At 39.1% G+C, this 19134-nt stretch overlaps 1 protein-coding gene across 4 annotated transcripts in view; it reads left to right on the forward strand.

The window, feature by feature from the left end:
* The window catches only part of PARD3B (par-3 family cell polarity regulator beta), a 532498-nt gene that overhangs the window by 404903 nt on the left and 108461 nt on the right, over positions 1-19134 (forward strand). The window lies entirely within an intron of this gene.

The following is a 19134-nucleotide window of genomic DNA, read 5'->3' on the forward strand; positions in this document are numbered from 1 at the left end:
CTTTTTTATGAGCAGAATGCTTCACATACATAGCAAGCTTTCCACGCACCTTGGAATGTGCCTTCCGTATCTCCTTGGCATCCTCACAAATGAAGAAAAGGTGTTGTTATCTTTGAAATGTATCCCTTTTACTAGCATTATGATTAAGTTGGGAGCTTCTGCTGAGCTTTTTTGCAGCCCGTGGCATGTATTTTCTGTGAGAGGGATTTCTTACCTTGCCCTTTTACCTGTGCAAATTTGCAGGATTTTATTACTGTCTTAGCTAGGTACAGCGTTCACAATCAATCTTCTTTTTTTTCCCCCTAGTGTCTTCTTCTAATATCCTGTTGTTTTGATGATTTGTTAATAGTCACTTTGGTCTCCACCTCCCAAACACATGCATACCCACAACAGAGAGGAAACAGTCCAAATGCAAGTTTAGCAATATGGCACCATGCCCCCAAGTGCTTCAGAAGGCTTTCTGATGCAAATTTGGTCCCATGCTGCTATGATCACAGTTTTTGTAGTTTTTCAGCAAGGCTTAATGCTGTATAGCCATTGAAGTTCCATGTCAGCATATTCATATTCTCTCATTCTGAAGTCATTTGCTTTGTTTTTTTAATGAAGAGGGAGTCCCCTTGTTTACAATGTATAATTTTACTCCAAGGGGCTGAAAGATCTTAAATGATCAAGAATTTATATTTGCTTAAAAGGAAACAAAATAAATTTGCATCATTAGTAGATTCATTACTCAAAGTCATTATAAAATTGAAATTATTATCAAAAGGCTCTTCTTTCACAAACAGACTTAATTGACCTGCTTCAAATTAAATTTGAGTGCAAATTAAGTAGTTTTCTTTCTGTGCTCTGAAGTCCTGTACCCTAACAGACTTTTGTGTTCAGGGTTTTTGGGAAAGGGCAATGACATCATTTTATACCCAATTGCTAGAAAAACTGTTTGCTTATACACTGTTTTACTATGTAAGCTTACAGTTTGCATTTTCCATATTCTATGATATTATGTGCTTTCAATTAAGCCAGAGGAAGATCAGAGAATGATGGCATATTTATGCAGATTGCAAAACATAGCTTCATAAAATAGATTACTTTTCAGGGTCTTTTGAATAATAAGCAGGGAGAAAGGAGCCATTTTTAATCCTTAATGTCAAATTTCTAGGATGATAGCATTATTATTATATGACTGAAAGAAAGCATGCGTCCCTAGTCACAGTCAGGGAACCATAACAATGAGATTCTGAAATCTGGCACTGAAGATTACAAAAACTGTCTTTGATGTGGCTTCCTATGTTTAAACAAGACACTTTTGAGGAACTCTCCAAAAGTACAAACAAGACAGATAGCTGGAGGTAACTAAAGAATGAGGAAGAAGTCACTACTGAGATGGGTGGAACTGTTGGGGGGCGGGGGATGCTTGTATAGCTCAGTTTTTGAAATAAAACAACTACTGAATTGAGATTTGTTTTTGGAGAGGCAACTTCAATCTTTGTTTATAGCCAGTGTATTTCAATCATTGTAACATTTTAAATGTTTTAGCTCTCTCGCAGATATTATGAACAATATTGCTCATATTGTAGATATAAGCTTAAGTGAATTAGGCCATATACTATGTTACTTGTATAATTAATTACGAAAGCTGACAAAGATGACTGATTGTGGCTTAAATTCATGGTCCTCCCTCATCGGAAAAATCTGGATAATAATAATAAAGGTATATTCATTTTATGATGCTTTTGATGAAGTATGGACTTACCTTTACTATAATGTTGGTATTTGGAGTTTTATTACTGTTTGTTAAGTTTTTCCAAGTGTTTAAAGTGCAAATGTTTTGAAAATGCCATGGATTCTTACTGAGATTTTATTGAGTTTTTATTCTGATTGGGGATTCCTGCTTTTTTTCTATTTTGTGAGCTGCCCAGAGTTGTGTGTACACACAAACTTGCCTTCACAATAAGCAAGACCAGGCAGGTATCTGCATCCTTTGGCTGGAGATTCATTCATGGTACTTAAATCAATTGTGTTATAAAGTACCTTTCTCAGACATGATAAAATGTTATTATTTTTTTGTAAAATGACTAATTGGGGAGGATTGCCCATTCATGAACTGGTTGCTACATTAAGTGTGGAGAAGTGAAACAGCACACCTTTTAAAGGTAGTCCTTGAATTATGACTGTAATTGAATGCTGGAATTTCAGTTGGAACTCATTGCGGTCATAAGTCAGGGCACCCACATGACCTAAGTAATTTTCTGGCCTGTATCATGGTAAACCCAGTGATCGCAAAGCAAACCCATTCATTTGAATGGGTGTCTTTTGCCAAAAACAAGCAAAAAATATTTTGAATTGTGGCCATTTGATCACAGAACAATGTGACCGGTCATGAAGCTGACCCATCTGTCATTAGATCATTTGACCAGGGAGGATTGGCAGAACCATTTTTGGTGGTATGGTTGCTTTATGGCAGGGGTGTCAAAGTCAAGGCCCAACGGTTGGATCCAGCCTGCAGGGTGCTTATATCTGGCCCGCAGGGGCCGCCCTGGAAACAGCAAAGGATCAGCCTGTGGTGCCTCTGCCAGTGAAAATGGAGTTCGGAAGGGTTGTGGGCATTCCTCCCAAGCTCCGTTTTCTCTGGCAGAGGGTTTCAGGAAGCCGTCAAAGCTGAAAACGGAGCTCAGGAGACCATTTTCGCTGGCAGAATGCTCTGGTCGCCACAGGCACTCCTGACATGAATGACGTTGAGCTGGCCATGCCCACCCTGGCCCCCTTAGATCAAACCCTGATGTGGCCCTCAATGAAATTGAATTTGACACCCCTGCTTTACGGGCTATATAATGCCAATTTTGTAAATGTCACCATTTTGAACAGTCATTACACAAGAACTATCTCTATAGAAAGTGAGCCTTCTCAAGCTGGAAGGGAAAAAATGGAATGTGAGCAGCAGCTGTGTCTGAGCCCAAAACACAAAACATTTGAGTACAACATTCTCTCTCTTGTTCCCTATTCTCTGTGTGTGCAACCCCCCTGCCCAAATTGCATCCACTTATTCCATTCATATATCTTCTGTAAGGACAACCATTTATTTCAAAATCATTCTGTTTCATACACACAGGTCTAAATATACAGTAATACAATAATACAATAGTAGAGTTGGAAGGGACCTTGGAGGTCTTCTAGTCCAACACCCTGCCTAGGCAGGAAACCCTATACCGTTCCAGACAAATGGCTATCCAACATCTTCTTAAAGACTTCCAGTGTTGGGGCATTCACAACTTCTGGAGGCAAACTGTTCCACTGATTAATTGTTCTAACTGTCAGGAAGTTTCTCCTCAGTTCTAAGTTGCTTCTCTCCTTGATTAGTTTCCACCCATTGCTTCTTGTTCTGTCCACAGGTGCCTTGGAGAATAGCTTGACTCCCTCTTCTTTGTGGCAACCCCTGAGATATTGGAACACTGCTATCATGTCTCCCCTAGTCCTTCTTTCTCTTAAGCTAGACATACCTAGTTCCTGCAACCGTTCTTCATATGTTTTAGTCTCCAGTCCCCTAATCATCTTTGTTGCTCTTCTCTGCACTCTTTCTAGAGTCTCTACATCTTTTTTACATCGTGGCGACCAGAACTGAATGCAGTATTCCAAGTGTGGCCTTACCAAGGCATTATAAAGTGGTATTAACACTTCACGTGATCTTGATTCTATCCCTCTGTTGATGCAGCCTAGAACTGTGTTGGCTTTTTTGGCAGCTGCTGCACACTGCTGGCTCATATTTAAATGGTTGTCCACTAGAACTCCAAGATCCCTCTCACAGTGGGATATGGTGTCTCTATTACCATAACATCAGGATGAGGGTGTCTCTATTACCATAACATCAGGATGAGGGTGACTGGTTACACTACAGTATCACCATAGGCTAATTCTTTCTAGCACAAATTTTATTGTGTGGATTCAGACCACTTTTTACCATAGCCCCAATTTTTTGAAACACACACACAATGGTTTGCTAGATTAGAATCTTGATCTAAGAAAACTGTTTGTAGTAACCTTCTGATCCTTAAAAAATTACATTTTTTTTCACAAACTAAAATCTTCAGCAAATAATTACTTTAAAACCGAAGAAACCACCAAGAAAGGAAGAGTAAAGAATCAAAAAAGAAACACTGAACCAGTGTTTCTCAACCTTAGCAAATTTATGCTTTGCTGGAGAATTCTGGAAGTAGAAGTCCACACATCTCTCTGAGGTTGAGAAATGCTGACCTTCCTAGTGAAACTACTTCTGCCACACCTGATCAGGTGCAAGTAGGGAAAGCTCCTTAAATTCTGATTTGAGTTCAGATGTAATGGTTTTAGATACATGTACAGAAAAACTGATCTCAAACGCATAAAGTCTAGAATTGAGATGCAAATTTCAATTTAGAAATTATTGCTTTAAGGCCCTCCTCCTTTTTACCGCCCTGTAATCCCTTAGTTCAGAGTAGAGTTGGGGCGACTGGATGAGGCTGAGCATTTTCCTGATCAGATGCTCTTCCTGAAGCCACATGGAATTTGCAGCAAATATTTTTCTTTGTGCCCTCAGAGAGAAACATCTGCCGCTACCTAGGATTGAACTTTCAACCTTCTGATTGGAAGGTTGAGAGTAGAAGACGAGAGTGTTCACCACTAAGCTAACACACTGTTCATGGTGTTTAAGACCCTCATTTGGAAGTAAAATTGGTATTATTGTGATACAAAAGTTCACTAAAAAGTTTGAAAAATTGTTGCTGGCAAGGACCAACCCACCACCTATTGAAAAATAGCTTTGAAACAATTCACTGATATTTATTTTAAAATGTTTATTTCTCTGTTTATATTTCGATTTTAGACAAAATTCCATGATGCCCTTCAAACAAAAATAGATTTTATTTCCTCCATCAGGCAGCTCTGTAATAGGAATTTTAACTTTTTATGTCTGTGCACATTTTTTTTTAATCTGCCATTTAATTTTAAATGCTAATATGAGTGTAAGTAATTAAAAAGCCAAAATTGACTATGAGGTTAGTAAGCTGCAAGAATGGGAAAAGGGAGATCATTATGCCTCTGTTCATGGATAGCTATTTGCAAAACAACTGATAATGTGCAAAATGAAGATTTTATAAGTGACATTTTAAATCAATGGGTAATGGCTTGAAGATTAATTAAATAGAGCTATACCAAAGAAAACCTGCTACAATCTTGTTTATAGGCCAGTCACTTACAAAGTGAAAGTGCAGGAAAGCTATGCCACTTCCATTTTGCAGACAAACAATATAGAGTGTTTTATTTCTTGAACCTTTTGATTACCTTTCCAAAATGCATAGGTTTCTTAATTAATATGTGCGAGGTCAGAAAATGCAGAATATGTTAAGATAAGTAACTGACGTAAAACAAATTATAGGGCTTTGAATTTATTCTTTGACCGGTATTGCATTTCCTAATCATGAGTGTTCTGGGGACGGTGCAAAGAATGAAAACATTGCCATATCTCTGGAATGAAAGTGCTAGCTTGGGGAAAATACTTGGATTTCAAGGCAGCTGCATATTTTATGTCATTTTATTTATTGTGCAATAATATGGCTGCCTGGAAAAACCATTACAATGAAGTGTTCATTCCTAGACTATACTCAAATATGCACTTCACCACAGATGTTGTGAGTATATTGAGTTGTGGAAGAGTAACTATAGCATCAAAGGAGAAATAATGCCTATTTGTGACAGAGTTCTTTCCATTGTACAGTGTGTACATTTCTAGTTGTTATGTACATATTTTGGCTCTCTGCTTTTTCAGACCAGACCAGGGAGCATAAATATCTTAGTTTTTCAGTGAAGAAATCATTTCTATGTACTGTCATGTTTATTATTAGAAAAATTGACAATTAGAATTTCAAGCCTTGGTTACATGAAGGATGAATGAACGATCTGCCATTGCAGATGTAGTTTTTCTCTCTTTGATTCTGTACCTACTGTATCTGCACAGCCAAACAATGGGTTTGCTCAAATTGCCTTTGAGTAACTCTATGATGCGGTAAATAAATGATAACCATGAACGCTAGAAGGCTGATACTCCTATTCCCCAAAGGGAGAGACTTTGTCAATGTGAATTATAAACCGACTCTCTTTCCCATTTATCAGAGAAGCATAATATAAAGCAATTTTCAAACTTGAGTGATTAATATGATTAAACAAAGATGTCAGGCCTAGATCTTCCATCTATATCCAAATAAATACTTTAGTTGACCAGGTGATCTCATAAACATGAGGTCAGCATGGAGCAACCAAACGAGTCCCCTGGCATTTACTACATGCTACATTCTGTGAAAGATTTGTTAAGACAGTAATGGAAAATCTTAATGCATGAAGTGGAAAGAAGAGAAGGACACGTACAATGAGGACTAAGATGACACTGAGTTGGAAATGTGTGCAATATGCTTCTAGAATCCCACATTTTTAAGATGAGGGAAATTTTCATGGGCTTCTTTGTCTAATGCTAAGGCAATTACAAGATGCCTCAGTTATAAAAGAGAAAAAGTAAATATTATTCATAGCTATAATAATTGTTTATTATTGCTGTCAGAGGTGGGAATCTATGATTGGGGAAGGCATTAGATTCAGAGATCCCAGTTAAGCTGAGTGCAATTGAATTGGTTAAAAAAGTGATTCATATCAAAAATGTCCTCTGAACCAGAGGTCCCCCAACCCCCGGTCCGTGGATCAGCACCCGTCTGCGGCATGCTAGCAACCGGGCCATAGAAACAAGTGAAACCCCATCTGCGGGATGCAGGCAGCATGCAAAACCACACCCCCTCTGATCCGTGAAAAAACCTCTCTCCACAGAACCGGTCTGTGGTGCTCAAAAGGTTGGGAGGGAGGCACTGCTCTGAATTTTCTGATGATTACAAAGTAGTAAAAGAAGAGGTTGTACAGCTATTATAACATCAGCTAATGGAGATTTAAGGCTGTGACATGAGAACTTGATACATATAATAATAATAAAGTCTTTTTGAGATTATTTGCACCTACCCAAATTTTGTGTTTGAAGTTTTTTGCTACAGCAGCAGTGAGAATGGGAGCTTCGTCTCTCTGTTAAAAGCTGCACCTTTTTGTCGTTACTGCTATTGGAAAGAAGACAAAATAACTCTTTTGGTTTACTTACCCTTAGATCAGTGGTGAAATTCACATTTTTTTACTACCAGTTCTGTGGGCGTGATTTGGGGTGTGTGGTATGGCTTGGAGGAGCGTTGCTTGGGGGGTGGCGGCAGGGGAAGGATACTGCAAAATCTCCATTCTCACCTCACTCCAGGGAAAGGATACTGCAAAATCTCCATTCCCACTCCAGTCTGGGACCACCCAGAGGTAGCATTTGCCGGTTCTCCAGACTACTCAAAATTTCCACTCTGGTTCTCCATAACTGAACCTGCTGGATTTCACCCCTGCCTTAGATCTCACAGTTGGGTTATGCTTCTCATTTTCCTCCAACAACAACAAAAAATACCTGCTAGGGCAAATTATGCATTTTTTTAGTATTACCAATTTGCCATCTAACTAACATTATGAGGAGAGGCATTTTTCTGGTTTTCTATGTTACCTGAATTGATTGATGTGACTTTATATGCCATCAAATCATGATTTGACTCTTAGTGACCACCTAGATTTTTTTTCATGACAATCTGCCCCTAACTTGGTTTTTCAGGTCTTCCAATGATTAATCCAATCATCTCCCTTGTAACTGAATCTATCCAAGTGCTCAGCTGCAGCGTATTTTTTGATTGATTTCTTGGCTGATCCTAAAGGTCTGTAGCTTCCACCACTTCAGTAACTTTTTTGTCAGTTTTAAGGCTGGTTGTTGTCCTTCTGGCCATTAATTTGGCCTTGTTTGCATTTGATTTTAATCCTTTTTTTTCATTGTGTTCCTTGATTATTATTTCTAAATCTCGCAGATCCTTTGTATTTTAGGCTATTAGGCTATTGTGCATAGCACAATACAGATTATTGGTATGTCTTCCTCCAGTTTTAAAACTACAATCATTTTTTTCCCAATCCAACTTCCCTTAATATATATTTGATATATGGTTGAATAAATAAGGGGAAAGTATTACAGCCTTGTCATGCTCATTTGCCCACCTGAAGCCAGTCTGTTTTGCCATATTCTGTCCATACTGTTCTATGACCTGTATATAAGATTCTTGTGAGAACAATGGGATGTTTTGAAATTCCTGTTTTTCTTAGCACATTCCAAAGCTTGATATGATCAACACATTCAAAGCCCTTTTTATAATCAATGGAGCACCTACTGATTTATTTTGATATTCTTTGTTTTTCTTGATTATCCAGTAGAATCGCAATAACATCCCATGTTCCCTGACTTTTTTTAAAGTCATCTTGAATCTGGCCTCTCTTTTTACATTTGGGTTCTAATTTGTATAGGATGACCATAATTACTGTCCTAGCATGTAAAATTTAGAATATTGTACAATAGTTTATACAGTCTGTTAAGCTCCTTTTTGATATTGGAAAGAAGATTGATTCTTCTAGTCTGTTGCCCACTGTGTCAGTCTCCAGATTTTCTGGCACACAAAATCCTTATTGATTCTTCTTCTGTGACATGCCCTATTTTTACGAGTGTTCCACAGGCCCTTGTAGCTTCTAGTTGGGTAAATGACGAGAGTGCTGATCTCACTTCATTTTCTAATATTAGCGGTTCTTGTAAATAGGGAATATCTTCTAAGATCTCTTGGATGTTGATACCTTTACTTTACAGGATTTCAGTATGCTCCTTCCTTCTGATTCTTTAAATCAGTTGTTAAGTGTTCATTGGTGTCCTTTGCCACCCCCTTTTGAGTTCAGAGTTCTTTCCAAAGATTTTCTTTGGTTTCCCCCCGTGTTTTCTGTTTCCATCTTCAATGTCTTTACAGTTATTGCTGTAGTACTGCTCCCTGTTGCTTCTTATAGCTCTCTAAAACTCTTGGTTAACTTCCTTTCTGAGATTTTTGTCTTTCTTGGCTTTGACATCTTTTTTCTTCTTGACAATTTCCAGTTTGTTCTGCTATAAGTTTGCTTTCTTCTCTTTATTTATTTTTGGCAGTCTCTTTTCACATTCATCCTTAACAACTTCATGCAAGTCCACTGCATAATTCCTCTCCTTTTTATAGGTGAGATGCAGTACTTCAAAGCAATTTGAAGTGGTATATGTTTAAGATCATGTAGTGGAAACTGACTGCATTCTTCTTTTTCTTTACCTGAACTTGGAACTTGTACAAGAGCAGTTTGTTATCTGTTCCACAGTCAGCACCTGACCATGACTTCAATGCCTATAATTGAGGTCCTCTATTTTCTTTTAGCAATAATATAGTCAATTTTATTTCTATATACTTCAGCTATATACTTCATGTACAGAAGTGTCATTTTGGTTGTTTGAAGACAGTATTTAGCTATGAAAAAATCATTGGAGTGACTGGAATTGATAATTGAATCTCCAGCTTCATTTCATTTTCTTAAGCCATACTGTTTAGATACATTTTTCTCTTTAATGTTCCCAACTTTGGCATTCCTGTCCCTAGGGTGGTGTGGTGGCTCAGTGGTTAAGATGCTGGGTTTGCCTGCTGGAAAACCAGCAGCCAAGGTTTGAGACCTGAGTACTTCACAATGGGATGAGCTCCTATCCTTTCCCCAGCTCCTGTCAACCTAGCAGTTCAAAGCATGCAAATGTGAGTAGTTAAATAGGTACCACTTTGTTGGGAAGGTAACAGCATTCCATGATGTAAAGCTGGCCACATGAACGCAGAAACGTCTTTGGACAGCACTAACTCAATCGCCTTGAAACAAAGATGAGCAAACACCACCACCCACCCGTAATCAGCAACGACTAGCAGAGTAAAATCCTCCTTTATATTTTACCTTTATTCTTGTCCCTAAAACAACACATCTTCCTTGCTTATTCTGTTAATTTCAAATCAAAGATGATCATAAAAATCATCAACCTCCTCAGCAGTTGGAGCATAGCTTGAATGATCGTCATAGTAAAGGCTTGTCAACAAAGTTTAATTAATATTATTTGGCAATTGATTACATTATAGCCAAATACTGTTCTTGCTTCTTTACTATAAACTTCTTTGTTTTTCAGGTCCTGAGTAATAAACAGCATTCTGATGAAAGTGTTCGATCTTGGTCCATCTCAATTTAATGATCCCTAAGATGTCATTTGTAATTGCTTCACTTCATCTTTCACCATGTTGAGCTTCATGCGTCTTAGTTCCATGTTCCTACTATAATTCTGTCTTTGCAGCTTCAGATATGATTTTACTGTACTGTATGATAACATCAGCAACTAGATGTCAGAGAACCTTTATCTTAGCTACATCATAAACATCATTAGTACTCCAAAAAATCCTCAGCATTTCTTGAGGAGCATGTTGAGTGCCATATATTCTGAGGGACTCATAACCTAGCACTATACCACAATCATTTTATATTTTCTATCCATTTTCTTGTAAAAATACAAGAGTAATTTACCATTGCCTTCTCCCACACTGTTTAATTGATGTTGTTGCCATTGTCACCAAAGTGATCACTACCCTGCCATTCAATTACAGCCTCCAGCATCAGTGCTGCCCAATATAGGTACCTGTTTGGTTTAGCCAGTAAGCTTCACACCTTGGATGAGCCTTCTGGGAATATATATTCTTGCCATACACTCCCAATATTCTTTGCTCATCCCCAGGAACATCCCCCACCTCTCCACCAGCACAGCAAGATTTGGGAAGGGAATGTACCTAGATCGAATTCCAGGAAAACACCAAGCCAAGATAAATATATCAAGAATAGAAAATAATGTATGGTAACATTGTGGAAAATCTACACATGGCTCACCATTATGGATTTAAAAAGAGTTTTTATATATTAGCAGCAGCAATACCTCCAAATGTACAGTATTTCTGCTGTATTTCTACAAATAGATGATAGAGGGGAATTATTGTGTAGCACAAGATGTCCAAATACAAAATTCTGTTCATCTAGAATTAGGAGGTATTAAAAATGCATGAATATACTTGGCACCTGTAGTGAAATGCAATATTGGATGGGTAGCTGTAGGCAAATCACTTTGAGTCCTTTGAAAACAGGTAGTTAATAAATAAATACATACATATGTACTTTGTGAAGTTAGAAAAGCAATACATCACTCAGTATGTATAGAGAAGAGATATACAGTATATTTCATGTTCTTAACCATTTTGAGTCACTTCATACTCCATAGATCAGGTGTGGTCAGTTACATGTTCATGGGCAACAAACATGTTCATTTTTCGGGAATATCCCAAATGTAATTATTTGCAATGAAATTTCACTGCAATTTTTCATAGTTTTACAATTCTGATGACTTTTATTCCCAGTGACAAGATGGCCTTTCTCCCCCATTTCCCTATGCTCATGACACTGTTCAAATTTTTCTATGAGCTTTTTTGTACTATGTACCCAAAATCATTTTAGGGTACTCATAAGCAAATAGAATTGCATTATCTGGCTGACTATGATAAGATTGGTTATTCTGTGATAGATTGCTTCCTTGTACATATCCTACATTGAATCTTATTGCTATTTTCCTTCTGATTTTCTGCTTCTCATCTTGAATAATTTGCTATAATCTGCAAACTCACCACTGATGCACAAATTGGAATCATCAACCCAATCCATTCATTTATAAAAAGTAAAGAACCCTGGTGTCATATTAATTCATAGAAAAAAATATATGTTCCAGTTCTCCTAGATGGCTTTTTAAAAAGGATGCTCTCCTCAAAATAATCTGAAAAGAAGAGTGATCCTAATAATCTGTAAATAGTATTAAAGTAAATGTCACTCCCTTTCAAGACGCTATGCTGATAAATCTTCACCAAGGCCGTTTCTTCTCTGTATATCTCAATTTTAGTTAATAATGCTTTCTACTGTAGACAGAAGTAAGCCTAATATGTCTGTAATGCTATAAATTCTCCCAGATCACTTTTTAAAAATGGTGATGCTCTCTTCCAATTATTAAAAAAAAAGGATGGTCATAATAAATAGGAAATTACATAGTAATAACAATGTAATAGAATCAGGTTGCTTCCTTAAGATAAATTCTTAACTGTGTTTAGTTTAGAATTTACAAATTATCTCAAAAACTTTTTTAAATGCCCGCTAAACAATAAAGAATTTCAACTCTTTTGACAATCTTGTACTTCCTATACTACACCCTGTACTTGTGTAACTATGCTAGGGTTAGGGGTGCAGCATCTCCCTGCGCTATAGCTATGGCCTGAGCGTGAACTGGAGACCAAGCTTTACGTGACTCCACTTCTCCTACGAAACTGTGCCTTAAGCTTTATAGAAGTACAACAATATCACAAGCTTTTATTCACGAGGAAATCATTCAGTTCTTTTTTTTTTCCTTTTTGCTCATTTTCACATCTCATCTCTCTCCTGTTGCCATGATCCTTCTTCCCCACCGTACAGGTCACTTCATCCTTCATTGCATAGCTGTCACGTATTGTTATTGCAATGTATGCCCCTCCCTGCCAATTCATTCCGGAGGGAATTGGAGCTTTTGTATTTTGCAAGCGAAGCCGTGGAGGAGGAGAATACAGTGGTGGGCAGCGAGGTGTCAATATTTTGTACTGCCTTTACAAATAATCTGAATCATCAGCTTCGCTGACAGCCCATTGTTGTGTTCGTTTCTCCTCATTCATTTAAAATTTAAATGATGATACATTATAATTTTCAGTGTAATAGTTACTTCAGGGTGTTGTCTGTCAACTCGGTAATCACCGAAAACATAGCCAATGCAAGCTTCTGAAATTTATCAGCTCTAAACACTGCTGCCTTTGGGCTCTGCCACATATTCTGCTCAAGATGTGAGTCTACCTCATAACTAGATAGCAGCCTTCTAGAATGATTAAAATGTGTCAAAGGGGATGCATTTAATTTTTTGGGAGTGGGGAGAGATAGCTCCTATGTGCAGTTGAAGGACCCTACCCAAAGTATTACAAATTAACTCTTTGAATCTTGAAGAGAACCTTAAAAGGGGCTGCGACTGAGGCAATTTTGAAAATATGTTTTTAAAAAAGGAAAGGGAAAAAAAGCTCACGGCACAGAGGGGAAGGGGTAAAACTTCTAAAAATCCAGTCTCTTTTGCGGGAAAGGAGAATGCCGCTTTCTGCTTCTGAGCAGCTGTAATTCTCAGTAATTGTCTGAAAGGGTGACTTTAATTGAGCACTTGTGTGTGCAGTAAGTGTTCTGCTAACTGGGGGAGCTGAAGTCCTTCTGATCCGTCTGCAGGTAATGACAGAGGAGGACCCTCGCAAGGCAAAGCCCGGGCCTCACAAATCAGGAGCTATTTCTCCTGGTTGGGTTGGAGGGGTAGGGGGTAAAGGGGAGTGGAGGGGGCAAGAGGACTTCAGGGAGTAGTGTTAAACCAGCTACAAGCCTGTCCCTAATTGTTATTGATTGCTAAGCTCACAAATTATAGAGAAGTAGTTGTTCCTCCTACGAAGAAAAGCCTTGTTTTTTTCCTTTACTACATTCAGTAACTGCCGCTCCTGATTTATGCCGGTGCAGAGGCAGCAGCTGTTTTGCCCCTGTATTGAAGAAAATCTCAAATAGCTGCTGCTCTTAAATAAGTGGGGAAAGGGAAATGGCACCAAAGGAGGTGTGTGTTCTTTCTTGCTCCAAATGCCAGCTTTTTGGATCAGTCCCTATGCTTTGGCCTCCGTGTTCCACCTTGGTACTAATTTATAAACTTATAATCAGCCTACCTATGGCACTTTTAATATGATTCATTGGTGCCCTTTCCCATAAAGAACCACTGCAGTGGATTTTATCTGATCATCATGCACATGTCTTTAAGACTGGGGTGCCATTTAAAGGGCCTTATTAAGTCACAATTTTTAATTTCTTTGATCTGAGCTATTTCATTTTCTCATTTAATTCTCTAACCCGTTAATCCACTGAAGAGCACAAAGCTACTTTAGTAGCCTTGTGGTACATAGACTCATTGGGAGTCTAATTGGGGGTTTATTCAAACAAAGTATTTATAATCTTTTTCGTAGGCAAAGACCCAGCAAACTATTTGTTCGAGGAAACAAAGAGAAAAATCTTCACATTTCTGTAAACCTCAAGAGAGGAGGGAACTGCAAAACTCCATACAATCACTAAATGGCAGCAAAGGATGAGAGCTTTCTGGGTCTCTTTGCTGCCATCTACAGGACTTCTATTTGGCACTCTGGATAGGGTAACCCAAGGAGAAGCAAGATAGAGGGATCTGTTTAAAAGAAGTTATTAGCGTACTCTAGAACTGGAATTAACAAGTTTCATTGGTTGGCATGAAATCACTGAAATGATTTGAAGGCCCTGGCTATCTTCTTAGGTAGAAATACAGCATGCATTTGTATCCTGCAACTTGCCAAAGTTTTGCAGGAGGGAGAGAAGAAATGGAGGCAAGGACTGGGCATTTCCCATGACCTTTAGGGACGGAGCAGTGCAATTCCTATCATTGTCCCTGTAGATGATGAGATTTTTAGGTTTAGACTGATCCTTGATGGGGAAAAAATGTTCCTGTGGATCCTGTTCCAGCATTACAGTCTTTTCTGTAAATTTTTATCAGGACTCGCTACTTTCAGGATGGATGGCATGATGCTTGTGTACCCAAATCCTCAATATTTTCAGAAGAAAGGACTATAATTGAGGGCTGGAGGAAATTTGGCCTTTTTTGCTTTTCATCTTTTACTATTAATATATGAATCAGTGCTGTTATGGTAAGAAAAGCACCCAGGACATGAGTCTAGAGTTCTTTGCCATACTTTATCAGTAGTGGTCATAGGAGCTATCTTTATTTTCTTTTGGGGGTGGGTGGGAAAGAATTGGCTTGCTGACTGTTGAGCTCTGTGAAATCCCCCCACCTTAATCATATCTTTGAAAGCCTTGAAAATACAGGTCTTTCTTCAGTGCTTGGGTGGAGTAATTGTCAGGTCCTTGTATCTCTATGGGATAAAATGGTTATGGACATTTGAAGACTTCCATTTTTATCTGGTCTGTATCTTACAAGTAGCCCTTGACTTAATGTTGAGCAATTAGCCCAAATTAACAATTGAACCCAATTTTTCTGTTGCTAAGTGAAACATTTGTTAAGTGAGTTTTGCCCCATTTTACGACCTTTCCACAGTTGTTAAGTGAATCACTAATTATTAAATTAGTGACATGGTTGTTAAGTGCATTTGGCTTCGCCATTGACTTTGCTAGTCAGAAGGTCACAAAATGGGATCACATGACCCTGGGACATAGCAACCATCAGTGGCCAAGCATTTGAATTTTGATCATGTGACCCTGGGAATGTTGCAATGGTCATAAGTGTGAAAAATGATCATAAAAATTGTCACTTTTTTCAGTGGGGATGTAACTTTGAACAGTCACTAAATGAACTGTTGTAAGTTGAGGACTATCTATATTCATATTTTGATTGTACGTTACCCAGAGTCATTATATAATTGGACAGCCTTATAAATTCCATGATATAAAACACACTAATAAAACTGTAAGGATAGCACTAGTCCTTGGCCTCATTGTTGAAGCAGAGTAGAGCTCAGCGGGGAGGGGGAGGGTGGTCCAAAGGAGACCTCCATTCTTTTCTGCCATTTCAAGGACTGGGGGAGGGAAAGCACTTTAAAAATAGCCATGACAAAAAAGCCTAGGTTGGAGGACAACCACTGTTCCCTCTAAGGTGCGCGGCTGCGCGCCCGCACAGGTGGCAAGAAAACACCGTGCAGCAGTTTCCAACTGCCGCACAGTGCTTTCTGCTGTCACAGGCGCCGGAGGCTGGGGAGGTCCTTTGCAGACGGCTAGAACTGGCCGCCCGCAAAGGACCTCCCCGGACTTGTTTTGGTGAGAGCGGGGCGACTGACGCCAGGAAAGCAAGCCCGGGGAGGAGGTCCTTTGTGGGCGGCCAATCCTAGCTGCTTGCGCCCGGCGCTGCAGCTAAAGTAAAGCCCCTGCCGCTACTGGAATATCTGCTGCCGCCTCCTTCTCCTCTAACAGCACCCGATGCTGCGGCAGAGGTGAAGCCGCCAAAGCTCCCACCGGCGCCCCCGCCCATGGCAGCGGTGCCTCCCCCTCCGTTCGGAGCACCTGAGCTGGGCCCCGCGTTACCCCTGCCCCCTCCTCCTCTGCTGTGCTTTTGAGGAGCCATGAGGCCACGGGAGCCAGTAGGAAGGCGGCGGAGGGGGCGGGAGCAGGGGAAAAAGGGCTCATGGCTTCCCAAAAGCATGGCGGCGGCGGAGAAGGCAGCAGGGGTAACGCGGTGCCCAGCTCAGGTGCTCCGAGTGGAGCGGGGCACCAGCGGGAGCTTTGGTGGCTTCACTCCAAATGTAGTGGTGCTGTTGGAGGAGGAGGAGGAGGCAGCTGTTATTCTGGTGGCAGCAGGGGCTCGTCGTCGGCATCTTCAGCAGCAGCCCTGCCCCCTGTGAAAAAAGCCGAAGATGGATCCACGCAGATGACATCGCCGCAACATGACTGGGAGGAGGAATTCTGGGAGTTGAAGTCCACAAGTCTTCAAGCTGTCAAGTTTGAAGACCCCTGGGTTTTTTTTTCCTAAAGGGTTAGGGGTGCAAGGGTCTTGTAACTTGACAGCTTTACAACTTGCATGCTTCAAATGCCAGAGTTCCTGAGCCAACATTTTGGTTGCTAAGCAGGAGCGTTGTTAAGTGATACTGACATTATATAACACTTTTAATTAAGTGGGTACCTTGAAGAAACATAACTTTGAGTTTCAAATAATACTGATTTCGTTGTTGCCTTAGGTGACATTTGTGAAAAAAATTCAGGTGCTGCTCAGGCATAAAAATGTGCCGCTCAAACACTATACTTTTCTGCTCACACTGAAAAAAAATTAGAGGGAACATTGAGGACAACTGCTGAGGAACTTAAACTGGCAGAGAGGTCACTGGGTAGAAAGGACATGGTGTGATTAATGGGTGCTTGGAATGAAAAGTTGAAGAACTGGAGGAACATGAAATTAAAGAAGGATTTGGATTGTGAAGATAGAGTTTACCCCCAAAAAAATTCCTTTGAAGCAAATCTATATTTGCTTCAAGTTACATAATGATAGACTTTACACATGGCCACCACTTACTCTGAAGTCAGATTGATTGTATAATAGGAAACAGAAGATCCCACCAGCCAGAACATTTCCTGGTAAAGATTGTACACCATATCATGAATCACTGGGGTCAAATATATAGGTTAAACTTAGAAAATGAAAGAGGACTAAGTGTGCCAACAAGTTTTGACCTGAAGGTTAGAATATCAGATCAATGTAAGAAACAGGCCCTGTATGCTTACCTAATGCAGAAGAGATGAGATACGTAGAGCCGTGGTGGCGCAATGATGAGAGTGCAGTACTGCAGGCTACTTCTGTTGACTGATTAAACTGCAATTTGGCAGTTCAAATCTCACCAGGCTCAAGGTTGACTCAGCTTCCATCCCTCCGAGTTGGGTAAAATGAGGATCCAGATTGTTGGGGGCAATATTCTGACTCTGTAAGCCTCTTAGAGAGGGCTGTAAAGCACTGTGAAGCGGTATATAAGTCTAACTGCTACTGCTACATTGTGAAAACTGAAGCAAGGGGGGGGGGGGAATCCTCAACTTTCAGAGTAAAAGAACTCCAAATGGCTATCATAACAGAAATGGAAGATGAAAGTCCTGGGTCATAAGAATCATGACCCAAATATTCAACATAAAGCAATAAAAAGTAAGCAAAGATTCCTCATTCAAGAACAGCAACAAATATAGTAAAATAGCAAGGGGGGGAAAAGATGGTTTAAGACAAAAAGAATCACAGGAAAGTGAACAGCTAAAGTATGTCTGTTCAAAAGAAATAATGAAAGAATTTTAATAGAGACAAATGAGGTTAAAGAAGAAAGATTGAATTGTTTTACCTATGAGATTGTGGAATGACAGAATCATTTGCAGATAAAGAATATCTTCAGGTACTAACTGCAGCAGAATAGTAGGAATAGCAGGCAGTAGACTAGCTGACAAATAGAAAATGCAGATGAAATGCCTATTGGACAGTTTAAAGCTGATAGCAGCTAAAGGGGCAGTTAAAGTGGCAACAATGTGATATCAACAAATGTGGAGAAAGATTTGGTGGCCCTCAGATTTGAAAATATTTTTTAAATATTCCCCCCAAAAAGGTGATGCAAGGGAATGCATGGTTTATCTAATAGTAGAATAACATATATTCTCAGATCACTGCACTGGTTGACTTCTAGATTTAATTCAAAACTCTAATTGTGCCCTATATGGCACGGCATAGAACTATATCAGGAACTGCCTTACTACACATGCTTCTGTCAAAGAAAGAGTGGATCTGCTAAGTTTCCATCCTCCTTGTGAAGTAAAAGAGAGCTAGGCATTATATGTCGTTCCCACATAATGGGACTGGAAAATACTACACTGGAAGGCCCTTAAACCAGTTTTATTTCCTCCACGGTACAATTCATGGTGAGATTGCAGATAGTCATCTGACTATAGCACTGTTGAATATTTATGAATGTTATGTTGTATTTTCTTTACTTTTGATTTAAATTGTTTTTTCATTCAACTGCCTTGGAATGGTTTATAAATATTGTAATAAAATAAAAGATATTGCATAGATTCTAGATGACACAAAGAGTTAGTTAAGAATTGAAAAAGAAGAGAAGAGAATCATACTTGAATAGAGAAAAGAGCAGAGAGACTAAAGTTGGTTCACATAGAATGAAACATGGAAGTGAGCAAAGAGAAAAATAGTTGCAAAGACACTTCTTAAGATTAAGAAGCAAAGAAAATGTGGGGGGGGGGTTTGACGCAACTAAAAAAATCATCTTGGAATAGTGTAAGTAGAAAGGTTTTCAAAAAGAAGCCTTCAGTGAAGTGAATAATAAGAATAAAAATGAGAAAATAGTTTGTGATGAAAATGAAAGAATAGTGAAAGGGTATTGAATAGATTTTTTTTCAAAGAATAGAATTAAAACATTAAAAATGTTCGTGTCCAAGGGGAAAAAAATGAGGAATTGCTGTGAGAAAATTGCAGAATGGTAAGGCTGAAAATGTAAATAGCGTGACTAAAGA

This window comes from Natrix helvetica (assembly GCF_964273705.1).
Source record: "Natrix helvetica genome assembly, chromosome: 1".
NCBI classification, from domain to species: domain Eukaryota; kingdom Metazoa; phylum Chordata; class Lepidosauria; order Squamata; family Natricidae; genus Natrix; species Natrix helvetica.